This window comes from Choloepus didactylus, chromosome 27 (genome assembly GCF_015220235.1).
Source record: "Choloepus didactylus isolate mChoDid1 chromosome 27, mChoDid1.pri, whole genome shotgun sequence".
Lineage (NCBI taxonomy): Eukaryota > Metazoa > Chordata > Mammalia > Pilosa > Megalonychidae > Choloepus > Choloepus didactylus.
The window spans coordinates 16,674,202-16,696,093 of NC_051333.1; the positions used below are offsets into that span (position 1 = coordinate 16,674,202).

General features: G+C 37.7%; 1 protein-coding gene across 1 annotated transcript in view; it reads left to right on the forward strand.

Moving 5' to 3' along the window:
- The first annotated feature begins 542 nt into the window (after positions 1–542).
- Positions 543–21,892, forward strand: part of LOC119521457 (WD repeat-containing protein 87-like) — a 41,917-nt gene continuing 20,567 nt past the window's right edge. Inside the window, 1 exon segment of the mRNA XM_037819762.1 lies at positions 543–635. The gene's annotated coding sequence lies outside the window, so the exon portion shown is untranslated.

Consider the following 21,892-nt stretch of genomic DNA (forward strand, 5'->3'; position numbering starts at 1 on the left):
CACGATGAAGTCTCCATCCCTGAGGGAGATGGATCCCGCCCTGAGGCTTCTGTAGGGGCATCTCTCTATTCCTGCATAGCCACCTTTTCATGCCATTCTCCCTGTCTCTCCCTCCTTGTGCTCCTTTCGGAAAACCAGGCGCAAGGCACTGCTCTGAACGCTAAAGGAAAAGACCTGCGAGAACCCTACAGAAAAAGAGCGGAAGAACGTGTGACACAAAAGGAAAATACTGTAGAACAGGAGGCCAGCAAGGGCTCCCGGGGTTTCCCGGGGCCGGAAGTGGGGTGTGGTGTGGGGCGGGGCTCTTCGGCGGCGCCTGTCTTCGCTCTCCACGCACGCGCGCGAGGCTGTGAGTCCCACGTCCCTTGTTGTCTGGTGCGTCCCAGCCCTGCTGCCCATGCTTGTACGCATGCGTAATCGATGATTCTCGCGGGTTTTCCCACCAAAACGCAGTCGCGGTGTTTCTGGTCCCAAAGGAGGCGGAGATTAGTCTCTCCCCGAGGGCTTGGCTGGTGCCGGAAGACAGCTAACCGGTTCCAGACATCCATGTCGGCCCCCGTCCAGCGCCCTCCAGACTTTGGTTTCCTCAGGTTCAGAAGGAGGAGGGAGAGCGGCTGGGCGTACTCTCTCCTCAGGTTTGCCTTCCAGTGACTCCCTACCCCGCGTATTTTCTTCTCTTGGGGGTGATGCAGAAAGAAGCCAGAAAAGCGTTCGGGTACTGGCTGTTATGTGTTCTACACTGTTGTTTTTATAAGAGGATGGGCTTTGTAGCATCTTTGGGCTTGATGGGGCTCGGGTGCTGCCATCATAAATGGCTGTAGGGATACCGCTCTCAGTTGCAGAAGAGCCGGTTCCACACAAAGAGCGGCCCGCTAAGCAGGCCTCTGTCATAAAGGCCAGAGCCTCACACACACACACACACACACACCCCTCTGCAAGACAAGTGACTGTGGCATAACAGCTTAGAACACTCCTGGAGTCTGATTCACTGGCTCTGCCACGTTCTAGCTGGGTGTCTGGGGGATAATAGTACCATTAAGTAAGGTTGCTACATTTAGCAAATAAAAATGCAGGACATCCAGTTTAATTGGAATTTCAGTTTAAAAATACAAATACTTAAAAAAATGTTATGTTCCAAATACTGTTTATCTGAAATTCAAATTTAACTGGGAATCCTGAATTTTATCTGCCAGCCCTGCTTTGAGGCAATTTTAGGAGACAGTGCATGAACCGACCTTAGAACAGTGCCTGGCACATGTAAACACACAATAGGTTTTATTTATATAAAAGGCCAAACTCCTCCCATTGCCCCCCACCCCGTACCTTGGTGTTTCTAGTCATCTGGCTGTACTATCTCATGTTGCCAGCCCTCAGAAAGCTACTATATCATAAAAGGTCAGTTTATGCAGTGTAGTGGCTTATCTCCACTCTCCCAAAGGTCCAGATTCCAATCCTGCTTCCCAGCACTTGGTATGTTGATGTGGGATTTTCAGGTGCTTAATAATATTTGTAATGTCATTGGATACTGGTGTGTGTGTGGTGGAGTGGGGTGGGGGAGTCTGATGCATTATGATGTTGGAGCCAGTGACACTCTTTCTATGGGAGGTTGTGACTAGAGTCTGTCTCTTCTAGAACTAGGGGTATGTTATCCTTTGTAGAGGATAAATGTGTGTGAGGTAGGAGGGAATATTGACTGAATAGGTAAGCCCTATTGATGTTAGTTACTGTTTTTCCCATTTGGAGAATATTTACTGAGTAGCATTGGTCCCACATTAACACATCTACTATAATGTAAAATAAGACCTTGTTCAATCTGAGAAATCTAAAGGAAAAAAAGGGAAGTTGAAGTGGCAGAATCTAGGATTGTAAAAGTAAGTCTCTTTGACTCTAAAGTTTCTCTTTCATCTCTCTTTATTTCCCTCAAGCTCAGCATGCCCCTTAACCCCTCTCACAATAATAGCACAGCACCCTGAATTTATATTACACTTTTATCGTAAATCCTTTTGAATTTCATTATGTCATTTTCCTAAAGGCTGTAGTAGGTAGAAAGGGAGGGATATTCTTCCCGGAGGGCAAGCATGAAGTGTAAAAAGAGAGAAGAGTGAAGATAAAGTGAAATGCCTGACTCTCTGCAATCTGGAGGAATGGAGTCTTAGCCCAGGATTTAGGCAAAAGCTTCATGCACTCACCATTTTCCCAGTCAGAGCTCCTTGTCTTAAATAGAAGAAGAAAGCCTCTGAAATTATGGGATCTAACCCTCATTCCTTTCTACATCAGCTTGGTGTAGCAGCCCGTTCTCTCTATACTGTATCTTCACTCTTCCTTTTTAATGCTTCTTCCTCCCAACGTTTAAACATTTTTAATTTTCTCATTAAAAAATTCTTTTTTAACTCTGCATCCTCTTCTAGCCCCCGTCTCTCTCTCTCTCTCTTCACCACTCCCTTTCTCCCATTTTCCTTTTCTTCCCTTCATCCTCAAGCTTTTGAAAAAAGGGCAGTCTAAACTTAAGTGGTCTTGAGTTTCTTACCTTTCAGCTCCCCCATCTGACTTCAGAACAACTCTGTCTGGATTATTCTCACTAAGGACACTGATACTGTTTGTCAAATTCACTCTTAGGTTCATCTTGCTTGACTTCTCTGTGGCCTATTTTCATGAAACTCTCCCCTGGTTTCTGGGAGAACTTTTTTCACTCTAGCTGCTTCCTCTCAGTGTTCTTCCCCATAATTATGTGGTTATAACATCTCCTACTCAAGCTGCATTATTTCCCATGGACATTCTCCTCTAAGGCACCTATAGGTATATAATTTTCATATATTTGTTTGCAGCACAGACTGTCCCGGCCCACGGGACGTTCAACGGAGGCTCCGAGTCCTGTGAGGGAGGAATGGTATGGGACAAGAGACACGAGGAATGACAGCAAGACAGGTTTCTGATCAAGCTGCAAAATTTTAATTGAAGAGGCAGGGTATATATACTCTAAGGGTGGAGGGAGTGGCTAGTAAGGACGGGTGGCGATCTAGGATTGGCTGCTGCTGTTGCAAGGGCGGAAGGCAGATGTAGGGGGATTGGCGGTTGCTGTTGCTGGGGGTCTGGGATTGGTGGTAACTGTTGCTGGGGTGGATGGCCAATGGGCGGCTACTGTTTAGGCGCAAACTAGCTACTGCTTAGGCGGGAACTACTGTTACTTCCTAGAAGAAGGCTAATTATAGCTTAGGCTGTTCTTGCATCAGCCCTGGCGGCCATGTTGCATGTTACCGGTATCGCTGAAGGTGAATATTATATATGCTACCTTAATTGTCCCCAACAACAGACCTTTTTCCTGAGCTCCAGACCAACATATCCAGTTGTCTTCATTTAGACATTCAATAGCTACCTCAACAAATCCAGAAGCAAACTGATTTTCTCTCCTCTAAACCTGCTCTTCCTTTCTCAGTCCCTTTGAATAGTAACAAATTTCATTCAAGAGCGTATCCTAGAAACCCAGGAACCATTCTAGATTTATCTTTTCCTGACTCTCCATAACCAGTTAATCTCATAAAGACCCATAGATTCTACCCCTAAATATTTTATATTGCTGTCATCATTTGCTTTCCCTCTCCCACTGCTCTAAATCAGAACATTTGTTTATCTTTAGTCTCTACTTTTGTAATAGCCTCTCTGCTGATTTTCTTGCCCAATCCCCAGTCTAGCCCCTACCCTATCTGAGTGAACGTTCTAAAAGATTAATCTGACAGCATTACTCTCCTGCTAAATTTGTTTTCAGTGGTTTTTTTTGTCACCTATTCAAGATAAAAAATTGCATTCCTTAATATGGGAGTTAATATTGATACCCATCTACTGCCTAGCCATATTTTCTTCTACTGCTCTCCTGAACTTTGTTCTGTAAAAATTTGTAACTCCTGTGTTGTTTCTGGCACAACTATTCTTTCAAGTTTCCAATTTTAAGTTTTTTTTTTTTTTTGTAATCTAACAATTTCTTCCTTTTACAGCCCATTTATATTCATTGTGATTATTGATACGCTTATGTTGAAATTTATCATCTTGTTTTTTTCTATTTTTTTATCTCCTTTTTCCTCCTTTTGGATTGATAATTTTTTATTATTCCTTTTTTCTCATTTGTTGGTTTAATATTTATAACTTTGTTTTTGTTATTTTAGTGGTTCTTCAAGGTTTATAGTATACATTTCTAATCTATCACAGTCTACCTTTAAGTGATATGGTAATACCTATACACATAGTGTAAGGACTTTACAATAGTGTACTTCTGTTTCTCCTTTCTTATGTTGATGTTATACATTTTACTTTTAAATATGTCATAAATTCCACAATACACTTTTGCTAGTTTTGTTTAAACAATCAATTATTTTAAAAAAATATTTAAACAATAAGAAGAAATAGTATATGTTTACCCATGTAGTTACCATTTCTGGTGATTTGGGTATATACATATTTCCATATGGTTTCATTTTCTTTTGGCCTAAAGGAATTTCTTTAACATGTTTGTTGGCAGAGTAGTTCTTTCAGGTTTTGTATGTCTGAAAGAGTCTTTATCTTATCCTCAGTTTGTAAAATCATATTTTTATTTTTTTATTAAAGAACTTGTAGGTCTATGGGAAAATCATGCAGGAAATACAGAGTTTCTCTATTATTCCCCACCCTAGCTTTCCCTATTATTACCACTTTGCATTAGTATGGTACCTTTGTTACAATTGATCAAACAATAGTATTATAATTATGCTATTAACTATAGTATATAGTTACATTAGAGGTCACTATTTTGTTGTACAGTCCTATGGATTTTTACTTTTTAAAATTTTATTTTAATTTATTTTAAAATTTTATTCTAGTAACATATATATGACCTAAACTTTCTTCTTTTAAACATTCAAATACATAATTCAGTGGTGTTTACTACATTCACAGTTGTGCTACCATAATCACTATCCATTATTAAAACTTTTCCATCACCCCAAAAAGAAACTGTACCAATTAAGCATTAACTCCCCCATTTTCTACCCCCATTCCATCCCTAGTAACCTGTAATCTAGCTTCTGACTCTATGAATTTGTTTTCCATGTATAAGTTCTTTACATCCTTGGTTAAATTTATTCCTAGATTTTTGATTATTTTAATTGCTATCATAAATAGAATTTTTTTCTTGATTTCTTCTTCAGATTGATCATTACTAGTATATAGAAATATACTGAATTTTGGGTGGTGTTCTTGTATCCTGTTACTTTGCTGATTTCATTTATTAGCTCCTGTAGCTTTGTTATGGAGTTTTCAGGATTTTCTATATATAGGATTGTGTCATCTGCAAATAAGGAACATTTTCTAATTAGATGCCTTTTATTTCTTTTTCTTTCCTAATTACTCTGGCTAGAACTTCCAGTACGATGTTGAATAACAGTGGTGACAGTGGTTATCCTTGTCTTGTTCCTCATCTTAGAGGAAAAGTGTGATGTTAGCTGTTGGTTTGTCATATATGCTGTTTATCACATTGAGGAAGTTTCCTTCTAATTCTAGTTTTCCAAGAGTTTTTATCAAGAAGGATTGCTGGATTTGGCCAAATGCCTTTTCTCCAACAATAGAGATGATCATGTGGATTTTTTCCTTCATTTTATTAATGTGGTGTATTACATTAATTGATTTTCTTATGCTGAGCCACTTTTGCATACCTGGGATAAATCCCACTTGATTATGGTATGCTTTAAAAAATCTGCTATTGTGTTCAGTTTGCTAGTATTCTGTTGAGGATTTCTGTATTTATATTCGTATGGGATATTGGTTTGTACTTTTCTTTTCTTGTGGTGGTATCTCTGCCTGGCTTTGGTATTAGGGTGATGCTGGCCTCATGGAATGAGTTATGGAGAGTTCTCTCCTCTTCAGTTTTTTGGAAGAGATTGAACAGGATGGTGCTAACTTTTCTTGGAATGTTTGGTAAAATTCACCAGTTAAGCCATCTGGTTCTGTGCTTTACTTTGTTGGGAGGTTTGGTTTTTTTTTTTTTTTTTTGGTTGTTGTTACACCACTTTTTTTAAAAAATTCAGTTTTATTGAGAAATATTCACATACCATATAATCATCCATGGTGTACAATCACCTGTTCACAGTACCATCTTATAGTTGTGCGTTCATCACCCCAATCTATTTTTGAACATTTTCCTTAAACCAGAAAGAATCAGAATCATAATAAAAAATAAAAATTAAAGAAAAAGACCCCTCCCCCCCATCCCACCCTATTTTTCATTTAGGTTTTGTCCCCATTTTTCTACTCATCCATCCATACACTGGACAAAGGGAGTGCAATCCACGGGGTTTTCACAATCACACTGTCATCCATTGTAAGCTACATTGTTATACAGTCGTCTTCAAGAGTCAAGGCTACTGGGTTGAGTTTGGTAGTTTCAGGTATTTACTTCTAGCTATTCCAGTATATTAAAACCTAAAAAGTGTTATCAATACAGTGTATAAGAATGTCCACTAGAGTGACCTCTCAACTCCATTTGAAATCTCTCAGCCACTGAATCTTTATTTTGTTTCATTTCGTATCTGCCTTTTGGTCAAGAAGATGTTCTCAGATACCATGGTGCCAGGTCCAGATTCATCCCCGGGAGTTATATCCTGCATTGCCAGGGAGATTTACACCCCCGGGAGTCAGGTCCCACGTAGCCGGGAGGGCTGCGAGGTTACCCGCCAAGGTGGCTTAGCTAGAGAGGGAAGGCCACATCTGAGCAACAAAGAGGCACTCGGGGAGACTCTTAGGCACAACCATAAGCAGGGTCAGCCTCTCTTTGCAGCAACAAGACTTATAGGGGCCAGCCCCAAGACAGAGGGCTCAGCACATCAAGCTGTCAGTCCCCAGTGTTTGCGAGAACATCAGCAACAATCTAGGTGAGGAAGTTATTGGGAGGTTTTTGATTACTGATTTAATTTCTTAACTTGTTATTGGTCTGTTGAGATCTTCTATTTCTTCTTGAGTCAGTGTAGGTAGTTTGTGTTTCTAGCAATTTGTCCACTTCATCTAGGTTACTAATTTGTTGGTGTACAGTAGTTCATAGTATACTCCTTTAATCCTTTTTATTTCTGTGGCATCAGAAGTAATGTCCCCCCTGTCATTTCTGATTTTAGGAATTTGCATCCTGTCTCTTTTTTTCTTTGTCAGTTTAGCTAAAAGTTTATTGATTTTACTGATCTTTTCAAAGAGCCAAATTTTGGTTTTGTTGAATCCCTCTATTGATTTTTTTTCTCTTATTTCATTTATCTCTGCTCAAATCTTTGTTATTTCCTTCCTTCTGATTACTTTAGATTAGGTTGCTTTTCTTTTCTAGATCTTCTAGTTGCGAGGTTGGGACTCTTGATTTGAGATATTTCTTCTTTTTTTTTAATGTAAGTATTTAGAGGTACAGATTTCCCTCTCAGAACTGCCTTGCTGCATCCCATAAATTTTGGTATATTGTGTTTTCATTTTCATTCATCTGAAGATATTTCCTAATTTCCCTTGTGATTTCTTCATTGACTCATTTGCTGTTTAAGAATGTGTTGTTTAATTTCCACGTTTTTGTGAATTTTCCCATTCTCCCTCTGTTATTGATTTCTATATGGTTGGATAAGATATAGTGTATGATTTCAATATTTTTTGAACTTATTGAGGCTTGTTTTGTAATGTACTGAATCATATATAGATGAATGTGTGTTCTGCTGCTGTTGGGTAAAGTGTTCTGTATGTTGGTTAGGTCTAGTTAGTTTATGGTATTGTTCAAGTCTCCTATTTCCTTATTGATCTTTTGCCTATGTGTTCTATTCATTATTGAAAGTGGTTTATTGAAATAGCCTATTAATGTAAAACTGACTATACCTCTCTTCAAATCTGTCAAAATTTACTTATTTTGGGATTCTACCATTAAATGCATCTATATTTATAATTGTTATGTATTCTGGTTGAATTAACCCCTTTATCAGTAGGTAGTGACCTTCTTTCTCTCTCATAGCAATTTTTTTTACTTAAAGTCTATTTTATCTGATCTTAGTAAAGATACCCCAGATCTCTTGGTTTCTATTTGTATGGTGTATATTTTTCCATCCTTTCACATTTAACCTACTTGTATCTTTGAATTGAAGGTGAGTCTCTTGCCGATAGCATATAGTTGGGTCATGCTTTTTTTTTTTTTAATTCATTCTGCCAATCTCTGCCTTTTGACTGGAGAATTTAATCCATTTACATTTAAAGTAACTACTTTAAATGCACTACTTTCTTTCTTCCATTTTTCTCTGTGGTCTTTGTAAGTCAGACTTTTTTGTCCATCAGTTATTCTATTCATGTCTACTTTCATATTTATTTGATTTTTTTGAATTGTACCATTTTGAGTCCCTTTTCATTTCTTTCTCTATATACTTTTCATATATTTTCCTTGTGGTTACCATGGCGCTAAAATTTAACATCATAAACCTATAACAATCATGTTTGATTTGGTACCAGTGTATACTGTTTCTATACCCCTCCACTACACTTTTTATTGTATTTGTTACAAATTGTATTTCTATCCATTGTGTTCTAAACCATAGATTTATCATTATTTTTTATGGATTTGCATTTTCAAATGTATAGGAAGTAAAAAGTGAAGTTACCTACCAAAATATACAATATAGTAGTATTGGCATTTATAATTACCCTTATGGCTACCTTTATTGGAAGTCTTTATTTCTTTATGACACTTTGATCAACTGTGGTGTCCTTTTCTTTCAGTTGGTGAACTCCCCTTGGCATTGCTTATAGGGCAGGTGTAATGGTGACAAAGTCCCTCAGCTTTTGTTTGTCTGAGACTGTCTTAATCTCTCCCTCATTTTTGAAAGGCAGTCTTGCTGGATATAAAAGTTTTGATTGGGAATTATTTTCTTTCAGCACTTTAAGTATTTTGCCCTACTTCCTTCTTGCCTCCATGATTTCTGATGAGAAATCTGAACTTAATCTTATTGGGATTGCATTGTATGTAACACATTGCTTTTATCTTGTGGCTTTTATAGCTCTCTCTTTGTCCTTGGCATTTGAAAGATTGACCATTATGTGGCTGGGTGTGGTTCTCTTCAATTTTATTCTGTTTGGGGTTTGTTGGCCTTCTTTAATATGCATATTCATGTCTTTTGCTAAGTTTGGGAAGTTATTTGCCATTATTTCTGTAAATATTCCTTCTGCCCCTTTCGGTCTTCTCCTTCTGGTACTCCCATAATGCTTATATTGGTATGCTTAAAGGTGTCCCACAGGTCTTTTATGTTGTGTTTGCTTTTTTGTATTCTTTCTTTCTACTCCTCTCCTGAATCTTTTCAGTTGTCTTATTTTAGAGTTCACTGATTATTTCTTTTTTTAAAAAAATCTAACAGTTTTTTCCTTTATTAGGGAATTTGTGGGTTTACAGAGCAATCATGAGTAAAATACAGGATTCCCATACACCACCTCACCACCAACACCTTGCATGGGTGTGGCCTATTTGTTACAATTTATGACAGCAGACTTTTATAATTTTACATAGGCCATGGTTTAACCTAAGTTTCACTGTATAGTGTAGTTCCATGTATTTAAAAAATTTTTCTTTATTCTTTTACCATATTATACAATTTAATATGTATTAATAATATACAGTAATATAAATAATTTATATACCATATATACAATTTAACATTTCGCCTTTTGATCGTATTCAGATACATATTTCAGTGCTGTTAATTGTGTTCACATTTTTGTGCTGCCATCACCACCATCCATTGCCAAAACATTTCCATCATTCCAAATAGAAACCCTGTACATTTTAAGCCTTAACTTTCCATTCCCTTTCCCCACCCCATGCCCTGATAACATATATTCTAGATTCTGACTCGATGAATTCACTAATTCTAATTATTTCAAATCAGTGATATTATACAATATTTGTCCTTTTATCTGCCTTATTTCACTCAAAATATTGTCTTCAAGATTCATCCGTGTTGTCACATGTGTCAGAACTTCATTCCTTTTTATGGTTGAATAATATTCCATTGCATGAATATGCCACATTTTATTTAACCATTCCTCTGTTTATGAACACTTGTGTTGCTTCCATTTTTTGGCAGTCGTGAATAATGCTGTTATAAACATCAGTGTGCAAATTTCTATTTGGGTCCCTCCTTTTAATTCTTTTGGGTATATGCTGAGTAGTCAGATTTCTGGGTCATGTGTTATTTCTATACTTAGCTTTCTGAGGAACTGCCAAACCATCCTCCATAGCAGTTGCACCATTTTACAGTGCCACCAGCAATGAGTGAATGTTCCTATTTCTCTGTATGCTCTCGAAACACTTGTATTCATTTGTTTGTTTGTTTGTTTGTTCCTAGCAGCCATTCTAATGAGTGTGAAATGGTATCTCATTGTGGTTTTGATTTGCATTTTCCTTATGGGTAAGGATGTTGAGCATATTTTCATGTACTTTCTGGCTGTTTGTGCATCTTCTTTGGAGAGATGTCTATTCAAGTCTTTTTCCTTTTTAAAATTGGGTTGTTTGTCTTTTTGTTGTTAAGTTGAAGGATTTTTTTTTCTATATTCTGGATATTAAACCTTTATCAGGTATGTGATTTCCAAATATTTTCTCCCATTGAGTAGGTTTTTGATTCACTTTCATGATAAAGTCCTTTGATGCAAAAAAGTTTTTAATTTTGATGAAGTCCCATTTATCTGTCTTTTCTTTTGTTCCTTGTGCTTTGGTTGTAAAGTCCAAGAAACCATTGTCTTACACAAGGTCCTTAAGATGCTTCCCTACATTTTCTTCTGAGTTTGATAGTTCTGGCTCTTATATTTAGGTCTTTGATTTATTTTGAGTTGATTTTTGTATATGCTGTGAAGTAATGGGTCCTCTTATTATTATTATTATTTTTACATATGGAGATAACAGTTCGCCCAGCAGCATTTGCTGAAAAGACTGTTCTTTCTCAGTTAGAGTGGTTTTTGCTACCTTGTCAAAAATCAGTTGGCCATAAATGTGAGTGTTGATTTCTGAGCTCTCAGTTAGATTTCATTGTTCTGTATGGCTGTCCTTTTGCCAGTTCCATACTGTTTTGATTAGTGTGGTTTTGTAGTAAGTTTTAAGATCGGGAAGGGTGAGTCCTTTAACTTCATTCATTCTTCTTTTTCAAGATGGCTATGCCTATTCGGGGTCCCTTCCCTTCCATATAAATTTGATGATTGGCATTTTCATTTCTACAAAGAAGGTTGTTGGAAATTTTATTGTAATTACATTGAATCTGTGTATCACTTTGGGTAGAATTGACATCTTAATATTTAGTTTTCCAATCCATGAGCATGGAATGTCTTTCAATTTATTTGGGTCTTTGATTTTTTTTAGCAATGTTTTTTAGTTTTCAGTGTACAAATCCTTTACATCCTTGGTTAGATTTATTCCTAGATATTTGATTCTTCATTTAGATCTTTCCTTCTACATAGATTTTTTTCTTGATTTTTTTCTTCCAGTTGTTCATTGCTTGTGTATAAAAACACTGTTGATTTTGGGGTATTGATCTTGGACCCTGCTACTTTGCAAAGAATTCATTTATTAGCTCTAACAGTTTTGTTGTGGATTTTTCAGGATTTCCTATATATAGGATCATGCCATCTGCAAATCAGGGAAGTTTTACTTCTTTCTTTCCAATTTGGATTCCTTTTATTTCTTTTTTTTCTTGCCTAATTGCTCTGGCAAGAACTTATAATGCAATGTTGGATAATGGTAGTGACAGTGGGCCTCCTTGTTTTGTTTCTGATCTTCGAGGGAAAGTTTTCAGTCTTTCACCATTATGTAGGATGTTAGCTGCGGGGTTTTCATATATGCTCTTCATCATGTTGAGGAAGTTTCCTTCTATTCCTAGTTTTCTAAGTGTTTTTGTCAAGAAGGGGTGCTGGATTTTGTCAAATGCCTTTTCTGTATCAATTGAGATGATCATGATTTTTTTTCCTTCATTGTGTTAATTTATTTTTTACATTAATTGATTTTCTTATGTTGAACCAACTTTACATACCAATTATAAATACCACTTGATCATGAATTGTATTCTTTTAATATGATGTTGGATATAGTTTGCTAGTATTTATTGAGGGTTTTTGCATCTATATTCATTAGAGATATTCTGTAATTTACTTTTTTGTTGTATCTCTGTCTGGCTTTGATATGAGGGTGATGCTCGCATCAAAGACTATTCCCTCCTCTTCAGTTTTTTGGAATAGTTTGATCAGAGTTATAGTTAATTCTTGGAATGTTTGCTAAAGTTCTCCTGTGAAACCATCTGGTCCTGGGCTTTCTTTGTTTGGGAAGTTTTTGATTACTGATTCAATCTCTTCACTAGTAATTGGTTTGTTGAGATCTTCTATTTCTTCTTGAGTTAGTGTAGATAGTTTGTGTATTTCTAGGAATTTATCCAGTTCATCTAGGTTGTCTAATTTTTTGGTGTACAGTTGTTCATAGTATCTCTTATGGTCTTTTTAATTTCAGCAAGGTCAGTAGTAATGTCCCCCTTTTCATTTTGATTTTAGTTATTTGTATCCTCTCTCTTTTTTTTTTTTTTTTTAATTCAGTTTTATTGAAATACATTCACACATCATACAATCATCCATGATATGCAATCCACTGTCCACAGTATGATAACATAGTTATGCGTTCATCACCACAATCTATCTCTGAACATTTTCCTTACATCAGAAAGAACCAGAACAAGAATAAAAAATAAAAGTGAAAAAAAAAACACCCAAATCATCCCCCCATCCCACCCCATTTGTCCTTTAGTTTTTATCCCCATTCCTCCACTCATCCATACACTAGATAAAGGGGGTGTGATCCACAAGGTCTTCAAAATCACACTGTCACCCCTTGTAATCTACATTATTATATAATTGTCTTCAGGAGTCCAGGCTGCTGGGTTGGAGTTTGGTAGTGTCAGGTATTTACTTCTAGCTATTCCAATACATTAAAGCCTAAGAGGTGTTATCTATATAGTGCATAAGAATGTCCACGGAGTGACCTCTCGACTCCATTTGGAATCTCTCAGCCACTGAAACCATTTTGTCTCATTTTGCATCCCCCTTTTGGTCAAGAAGATGTTCTCCGTCCCACGATGCCGGGTCTGCATTCCTCCCCAGGAGTCATATTCCACGTTGCCAGGGAGATTCACTCCCCTGGGTGTCTGATCCCACGTAGAGGGGAGGGCAGTGATTTCACCTTTCAAGTTGGCTTAGCCAGAGAGAGAAGGCCACACCTGAGCAACAAAGAGGCATTCAGGAGGAGACTCTTAGGCACAAATATAGGGAGGCCTAGCCTCTCCTTCGCAGCAACCATCTTCCCAAGGGTAAAACTTATGGTAGAGGGCTCAACCCATCAAACCACCAGTCCCCTATGTCTGTGGTCATGTTAGCAACCATGGAGGTGGGGTAGGCGAATACCCCTGCATTCTCCACAGGCTCCTCAAGGGGGCACTACATCATTTTTTTTTCCTTGTTTTTCTTTCTTTCTTTTTTTTTTTAACTTTCCCTTCTTTTTTAAATCAACTGTATGAAAAAAAAAGTTAAAAAGAAAACAAACATACAATAAAAGAACATTTCAAAGAGACCATAACAAGGGAGTAAGAAAAAGACAACTAACCTAAGATAACTGCTTAACTTCCAACATGTTCCTACTTTACCCCAAGAAAGTTACATAATATAGCAACCTTTCTGTGAACTTGTTCCTACTATATCCATCAGAAATTAACAGACCATAGTCATTTCTGGGCATCCCCAGAACGTTAAAAAGCTTATCTGTTCTTCTTGGATTATTGTTCCCCCTTCCTTAATTACTCTCTACTGCTAGTTCCCCTACATTCTACATTATAAACCATTTGTTTTACATTTTTGAAAGTTCACATTAGTGGTAGCATATACTATTTCTCTTTTTGTGCCTGGCTTATTTCACTCAGCATTATGTCTTCAAGGTTCATCCATGTTGTCATATGTTTCACGAGATCGTTCCTTCTTACTGCCGCGTAGTATTCCATCATGTGTATATACCACATTTTATTTATCCACTCATCTGTTGAAGGACATTTGGGTTGTTTCCATCTCTTGGCAATTGTGAATAATGCTGCTATGAACATTGGCGTACAGATATCTGTTCGTGTCACTGCTTTCCGATCTTCCGGGTATATACCGAGGAGTGCAATCGCCGGATCGAATGGTAGCTCTATATCTAGTTTTCTAAGGAACTGCCAGACTGACTTCCAGAGTGGCTGAACCATTATACAGTCCCACCAACAGTGAATAAGAGTTCCAATTTCTCCACATCCCCTCCAGCATTTGTAGTTTCCTGTTTGTTTAATGGCAGCCATTCTAACCGGTGTTAGATGGTATCTCATTGTGGTTTTAATTTGCATCTCTCTAATAGCTAATGAAGCTGAACATTTTTTCATGTGTTTCTTGGCCATTTGTATTTCCTCTTCAGAGAACTGTCTTTTCATATCTTTTGCCCATTTTATAATTGGGCCGACTGTACTATTGTCATTGAGTTGTAGGATTTCTTTGTATATGCAAGATATCAGTCTTTTGTCAGATACATGGTTTCCAAAAATTTTTTCCCATTGAGTTGGCTGCCTCTTTACCTTTTTGAGAAATTCCTTTGAGGTGCAGAAACTTCTAAGCTTGAGGAGTTCCCATTTATCTATTTTCTCTTTTGTTGCTTGTGCTTTGGGTGTAAAGTCTAGGAAGTGGCCGCCTAATACAAGGTCTTGAAGATGTTTTCCTACATTATCTTCTAGGAGTTTTATGGTACTTTCTTTTATATTGAGATCTTTGGTCCATTTTGAGTTAATTTTTGTGTAGGGGGTGAGGTAGGGGTCCTCTTTCATTCTTTTGGATATGGATATCCAACTCTCCCAGCCCCATTTGTTGAAAAGACCATTATGACTCAGTTCAGTGACTTTGGGGGCCTTATCAAAGATCACTCAGCCATAGATCTGAGGGTCTATCTCCGAATTCTCAATTCGATTCCATTGATCTATATGTCTATCTTTGTGCCAGTACCATGCTGTTTTGGCAACTGTGGCTTTATAATAAGCTTCAAAGTCAGGGAGTGTAAGTCCTCCCACTTCGTTTTTCTTTTTTAGAGTGTCTTTAGCAATTCGAGGCATCTTCCCTTTCCAAATAAATTTGATAACTAGCTTTTCCAAGTCTGCAAAGTAGGTTTTTGGAATTTTGATTGGGATTGCATTGAATCTGTAGATGAGTTTGGGTAGAATTGACATCTTAATGACATTCAGCCTTCCTATCCATGAACATGGAATATTTTTCCATCTTTTAAGGTCCCCTTCTATTTCTTTTAGTAGAGTTATGTAGTTTTCTTTGTATAGGTCTTTTACATCTTTGGTTAAGTTTATTCCTAGGTACTTGATTTTTTTAGTTGCTATTGAAAATGGTATCTTTTTCTTGAGTGTCTCTTCAGTTTGTTCATTTCTAGCATATAGAAACATTACTGACTTATGTGCATTAACCTTGTATCCCGCTACTTTGCTAAATTTGTTTATTAGCTCTAGTAGCTGTATCGTCGATTTCTCAGGGTTTTCTAGATATAAGATCATATCATCTGCAAACAATGACAGTTTTACTTCTTCTTTTCCAATTTGGATGCCTTTTATTTCTTTGTCTTGCCGGATTGCCCTGGCTAGCACTTCCAGCACAATGTTGAATAACAGTGGTGATAGCGGGCATCCTTGTCTTGTTCCTGATCTTAGAGGGAAGGCTTTCAGTCTCTCACCATTGAGTACTATGCTGGCTGTGGGTTTTTCATATATGCTCTTTATCATGTTGAGGAAGTTTCCTTCAATTCCTACCTTTTGAAGTGTTTTTATCAAAAAGGGATGTTGGATTTTGTCAAATGCTTTTTCAGCATCTATTGAGATGATCAATTGATTTTTCCCTTTTGACTTGTTAATGTGTTGTAATACATTGATTGATTTTCTTATGTTGAACCATCCTTGCATGCCTGGAATGAACCCCACTTGGTCATGGTGTATGAATTTTTTAATGTGTCTTTGGATTCGATTTGCAAGTATTTTGTTGAGGATTTTTGCATCTATATTCATTAGGGAGTTTGGCCAGTAGCATCTTTGCCTGGTTTTGGTATTAGATTGATGTTAGCTTCATAAAATGAGTTAGGTAGTGTTCCATTTTCTTCAATGTTTTGAAAGAGTTTGAGTAAGATTGGTGTCAGTTCTTTCTGGAAAGTTTGGTAGAATTCCCCTGTGAAGCCATCTGGCCCTGGGCATTTATTTGTGGGAAGATTTTTGATGACTGATTGGATCTCTTTGCTTGTGATGGGTTGGTTGAGGTCTTCTATTTCTTCTCTGGTCAGTCTAGGTTGTTCATATGTTTCCAGGAAATTGTCCATTTCCTCTACATTATCCAGTTTGTTGCCATACAGTTGTTCATAGTATCCTCTTATAATTTTTTTAATTTCTTCAGGATCTGCAGTTATGTCACCTTTTTCATTCATTATTTTGTTTATATGGGTCTTCTCTCTTTTTGATTTTGTCAGTCTAGCTAGGGGCTTGTCAATCTTGTTGATCTTCTCAAAGAACCAACTTTTGGTGATATTTATCCTCTCTATTGTTTTTTTGTTCTCTATGTCATTTATTTCTGCTTTAATCCTTGTTATTTCTTTTCTTGTACTTGGTTTAGGATTGGTTTGCTGTTCATTTTCTAGCTTCTTCAGTTGATCCATTAGTTCTTTGATTTTGGCTCTTTCTTCCTTTTTAATATATGCGTTTAGTGCTATAAATTTCCCCCTTAGCACTGCTTTTGCTGCATCCCATAGGTTTTGGTATGTTGTGTTCTCATTTTCAGTCGTCTCTGTATATTTAGCAATTTCTCTTGCTATTTCTTCTTTAACCCACTGATTGTTTAGGAGTGTGTTGTTTAACCTCCAGGTATTTGTGAATTTTCTAAGTCTCTGATGGTTATTGACTTCTAATTGTATTCCATTGTGGTCAGAGAATGTGCTTTGAATAATTTCAATCTTTTTAAATTTATTGAGGCTTGTTTTATGTCCCAGCATATGATCTATTCTGGAGAAAGTTCCATGAGCACTAGAAAAGTATGTGTATCCTGGTGATTTGGGATGTAATGTCCTGTATATGTCTGTTAAATCTAATTCATTTATCAGATTGTTTAGGTTTTCAATTTCCTTATTGGTCTTCTGTCTGGTTGATCTATCTATAGGAGAGAGTGATGTGTTGAAGTCTCCCACAATTATTGTGGAAACATCAATTGCCTCCTTTAGTTTTGCCAGTGTTTCTCTCATGTATTTTGTGGCACCTTGGTTGGGTGCATAGACATTTATGATTGTTATTTCATCTTGCTGAATTGCCCCTTTTATTAGTACGTAGTGGCCTTCTTTGTCTCTCAAAACATCCCTGCATTTGAAGTCTATTTTATCTGAGATTAATATTGCTACACCTGCTTTCTTTTGGCTGTAGCTTGCATGAAATATTTTTTTCCATCCTTTCACTTTCAGTTTCTTTGTGTCCCTGTGTCTAAGATGAGTCTCTTGTATGCAACATATTGATGGTTCATTTTTTTTGATCCATTGTGCGAATCTATATCTTTTAATTGGGGAGTTTAATCCATTTACATTCAACGTTATAACCGTGAAGGCATTTCTTGAATCAGCCATCTTATCCTTTGGTTTATGTTTGTCATATTTTTCCCCTCTGTCTATTAATATCGTTTATTGTACCCATACCGAATCTCTTTAGTACTGAACCTTTCTCCAAGTCTCTCTGTCCTTTCTTTGTTTCTCTGTCTGTAGGGCTCCCTTGAGTATGTCCAGTAGGGCAGGTCTCTTGTTAGCAAATTCTCTCAGCATTTGTTTGTCTGTGAAAAATTTAAACTCTCCCTCAAATTTGAAGGAGAGCTTTGCTGGATAAAGTATTCTTGGCTGGAAATTTTTCTCACTCAGAATTTTAAATATATCGTGCCACTGCCTTCTCGCCTCCATGGTGGCTGCTGAGTAGTCACTACTTAGTCTTATGCTGTTTCCTTTGTATGTGGTGAATTGCTTTTCTCTTGCTGCTTTCAGAACTTGCTCCTTCTCTTCTGTGTTTGACAGTGTGATCAGTATATGTCTTGGAGTGGGTTTATTTGGATTTATTCTATTTGGAGTTCGCTGAGCATTTATGATTTGTGTATTTATGTTGTTTAGAAGATTTGGGAAGTTTTCCCCAACAATTTCTTTGAATACTCTTCCTAGACCTTTACCCTTTTCTTCCCCTTCTGGGACACCAATGAGTCTTATATTCGGATGTTTCATATTATCTATCATATCCCTGAGGTCCATTTCGATTTTTTCAATTTTTTTCCCCATTCTTTCTTTTATGCTTTCATTTTCCATTCTGTCATCTTCGAGGTCAGTGATTCGTTGTTCAACTTCCTCTAGTCTTGTACTATGAGTGTCCAGAATCTTTTTAATTTGGTCAACAGTTTCTTTAATTTCCATAAGATCATCCATTTTTTTATTTAGTCTTGCAATGTCTTCTTTATGCTCTTCTAGGGTCTTCTTGATTTCCTTTATCTCCCGTACTGTGGTCTCATTGTTCATCTTTAGTTCTTTGAATAGCTGCTCTAGGTGCTGTGTCTCTTCTGGTCTTTTGATTTGGGTGCTTGGGCTTGGGTTATCCATATCGTCTGGTTTTTTCATATGCTTTATAATTTTCTGTTGTTTTTGGCCTCGTGGCATTTGCTGAACTTGATAGGGTTCTTTTAGGATTTGTAGACCAATTGAAGTCCTTATCTCTAATTTATCAGATCTACAGCTTCGTGGAGTACACTTTCTCTAACTAACCAGCAGGTGGCGTCCACGAGCCACCTGTTCTCCACAAGCCAGTTCTCCCCTGCTTAGCCTTTTTGGTGAGTGGGGGAGTGAGTCTTGTGGGGTCCAATTGGTGTACCAAGCTTGCGTGTGTAGTTGGTGTTGCCTGCCCTGTATATGGGGCGTGTTTCTGGGCAGTCAGGGAGGGGGGGGTGGCTCTAACAATCAAATCTCCCTGGTGATCCTAGAGTTTTAAAGCTGCTGCAATAATCTAATCCTTCAGTTCAGTCCTGCCACAGTTTGTCTCTGCCTCTGACCCACAAGTCCTTGGTATTGGCGTATGGCTCGTGAGACTTGCAAGTGGGCCCCTCTTCCAGGCTGTGCACCCCGGGTCCTCTGTTGAGGGATGACTGTGCTATGTCACAGGTGAGTGCCGTCTCCCCAGGGCAGTTCTGGGCTGCTGGGCTGTGTAGGGAGGCTCCCAGTCTGCTGAAATGATGGCTGAATGGGGCTTTAATTCACACTGCTCTACCTTCCCAACTCTGGGACAATCAGCTGAGGTTGCAGGGAAGGCTAATGTCCACGCCCAGTTTTGTGGTGTGTGCCTGTTATTTGAAGCACTTCCGTCACACTGGGTTGTCTGGGGCAGTTTTGGGCTATGGGGCTGGCGATGGGCAGGAGTGTTTCCTGTCCACCAGGATGATGGCTGTGAGCAGACACCCCCCTTTTCTTGGGAAGTTGTGGTGTTTAGTGAATTTTCTCAGCCACTGGATTATTGCGTTTTGTCTCAGAGCTCTCCTAGTTCTGCTCTTGACTTGACCTGCCCAAATAGTAAGTCCGCCTGGTTATTTTTTATTGGAGACCAGATATTGTGAATCTTACTTTTTGGACAATGCATATTTTTATGTTCTTGAATTTTGTTCTGAGACACAATTAGGTTATTTGGAAAAAGCTTGAACTTTCCAGTTCTTGTTTAAAAAAATATTAGGTAGGAATAAGAGCTATGTTTATGGCTAATTCTCCTTCATTATTGAAGGTCAAGACCCTTCTAGGTACTCTATGCAGTCAGTGCCTGGTGAATTGTGAGGTTTTCCCACGTGGTGCTGTTTCTAGTGCCGGTGGCTATTACCACTAATCCTTTTAGATGGCTCTTTCCCAAGCCTCAGGTAGCTTCCTCACATGCATTCACTGATGAGTGCGCTGCTGAATATTCAAGGAGGATCCTCTGCAGACCTCTGGATTTCTCCCTCTTTGCAGTTGTTTTCTCTTCAGCGCTCTGTGTTGTGAACTTTAAATGCATTAGTCTTTTTGGACTCTCATCTCTGTGTCCTCAGATCAGGGGCTCTGCCTGGCTTCTCCCTGCCTGTGCTGTGGTTTCAAAACCCCCAAAGCAGTAAACGGGCATTTTAAGGTTTCATCATTACTGTCGTTTGTTCCCTGATGTCCAGGGTCTTGATAACCGCTCTTTCCTATATTTTGGTCCAGTTTTTTTGTTGTTTCAGGTGGGAGGGTAATTCTGGTCCCTGTTATTTCATTATGCCTAGATTCAGACATCGAATCTCTTATATATGTTGCTTTACTGTCTTCTTGTATTAAATATTTCTGTGGATAAAGCTGAGGCCAGCCTAATTTTTCCCTTAATAAGTTTACTTGCTTTCCCCGGCCCCCTCCCCGGGCTATTGAAAATGCTTTTCTTTATCTTTGATATATAGGAACTTTAATAGCTAGAGTTAATCATTCTGGGCCACTTTTCCCTGGCATATAGTGTGTTCTTCCAATATGTACATTTAAGTCTTGGATTTCTGGAAGTTTTTTTGAATTTTACCTTTGAATGTTTGTTGTCCTGCACTGTTTTGGCTTTTCTCAGTCAGAGACTTAGGTATCCATTAATTCTCTTTTGTATGACTCATATATTTCTTTCCTTTTTTTTTTTGAGATGCATACCATAAAATTCACTATGTTAAAGTATACAAGTCAGTGGTTTTTTAGTATATTCACAACATAGTGCAACCATCACACTGTCTAATTTCAGAACACTTTCATCAGCTCTAAATGAAACTCCATACCAATTAGAAATCATGACCCAAGCCCTACCCCCAGCCTCTGGCAACCTCCAATCTTCTTTCTGTCTCTATGAATTTGACTATTCTGGGCATTTCGTATAAATGGAATAATACAATATGTGGCATTTTCTATCTGGCTTCTTTCACTTAGCATAATATTTTCAAGGTTGATCCATGTTGTAGCATGTCCCAGTATTCCTTCTTTATGGCTGATTAATATTCCATTGTATGTATATAACACATTTTGTTTATTCATTCATCTGTTGATGGATACTTCGGTTGTTTCCATCTTTTGGATATTATGAATAATGCTGCTGTGAACATGCATATACAAGTTTTTGTGTGAACACGTTTTCAATTCCTTTGGGTATATACCTGGAATTGGAATTTCTGGGTCCTATATCTCTATATTTAGCTTTTTGAGGTTTCAGAAAGTTTCCATAGCACCTGCTCCATTTGACATTACCATCAGTGATGTATAAGGGTTCCAATTTCTCCACATCCTTGACAGCACTTATTATTTTCCATTTTTAAAATAATAACCCTCCTAATGTGTATCAAGTAGTATCTCATTGTGGTTTTGGTTTGTATTTCACTAATGACTAATGATCATGTTTTGGTCACATAATGACCATATTTTCAGGTGCTTATTGGCCATTTGTATATCTTCTTTGGAGACATATCTATTCAAATCTTTTGCCCCTTTTAAAATTGTCAAGTATTCTTTATATATTCTGGATAATAGGCCCTTATCAGATATATGATTTGCAAATACACCCCCTATTCAGTGGGTTGTCTTTTCACTGTCTTGAAAGCCTACTTTGATGTACAAAAGTTTTAAATTTAGATCAAGTCCACTCCATTTTTTCTACAGTTGCTTGTGCTTTAGATGTCGTATTTATGAAACCTTTGACTAGTCCAAGGTCATGAAGATTTACACCTATGCTCTCTTCTAAGACTTTTTTATAGCCTTATAGCCTACATTTAG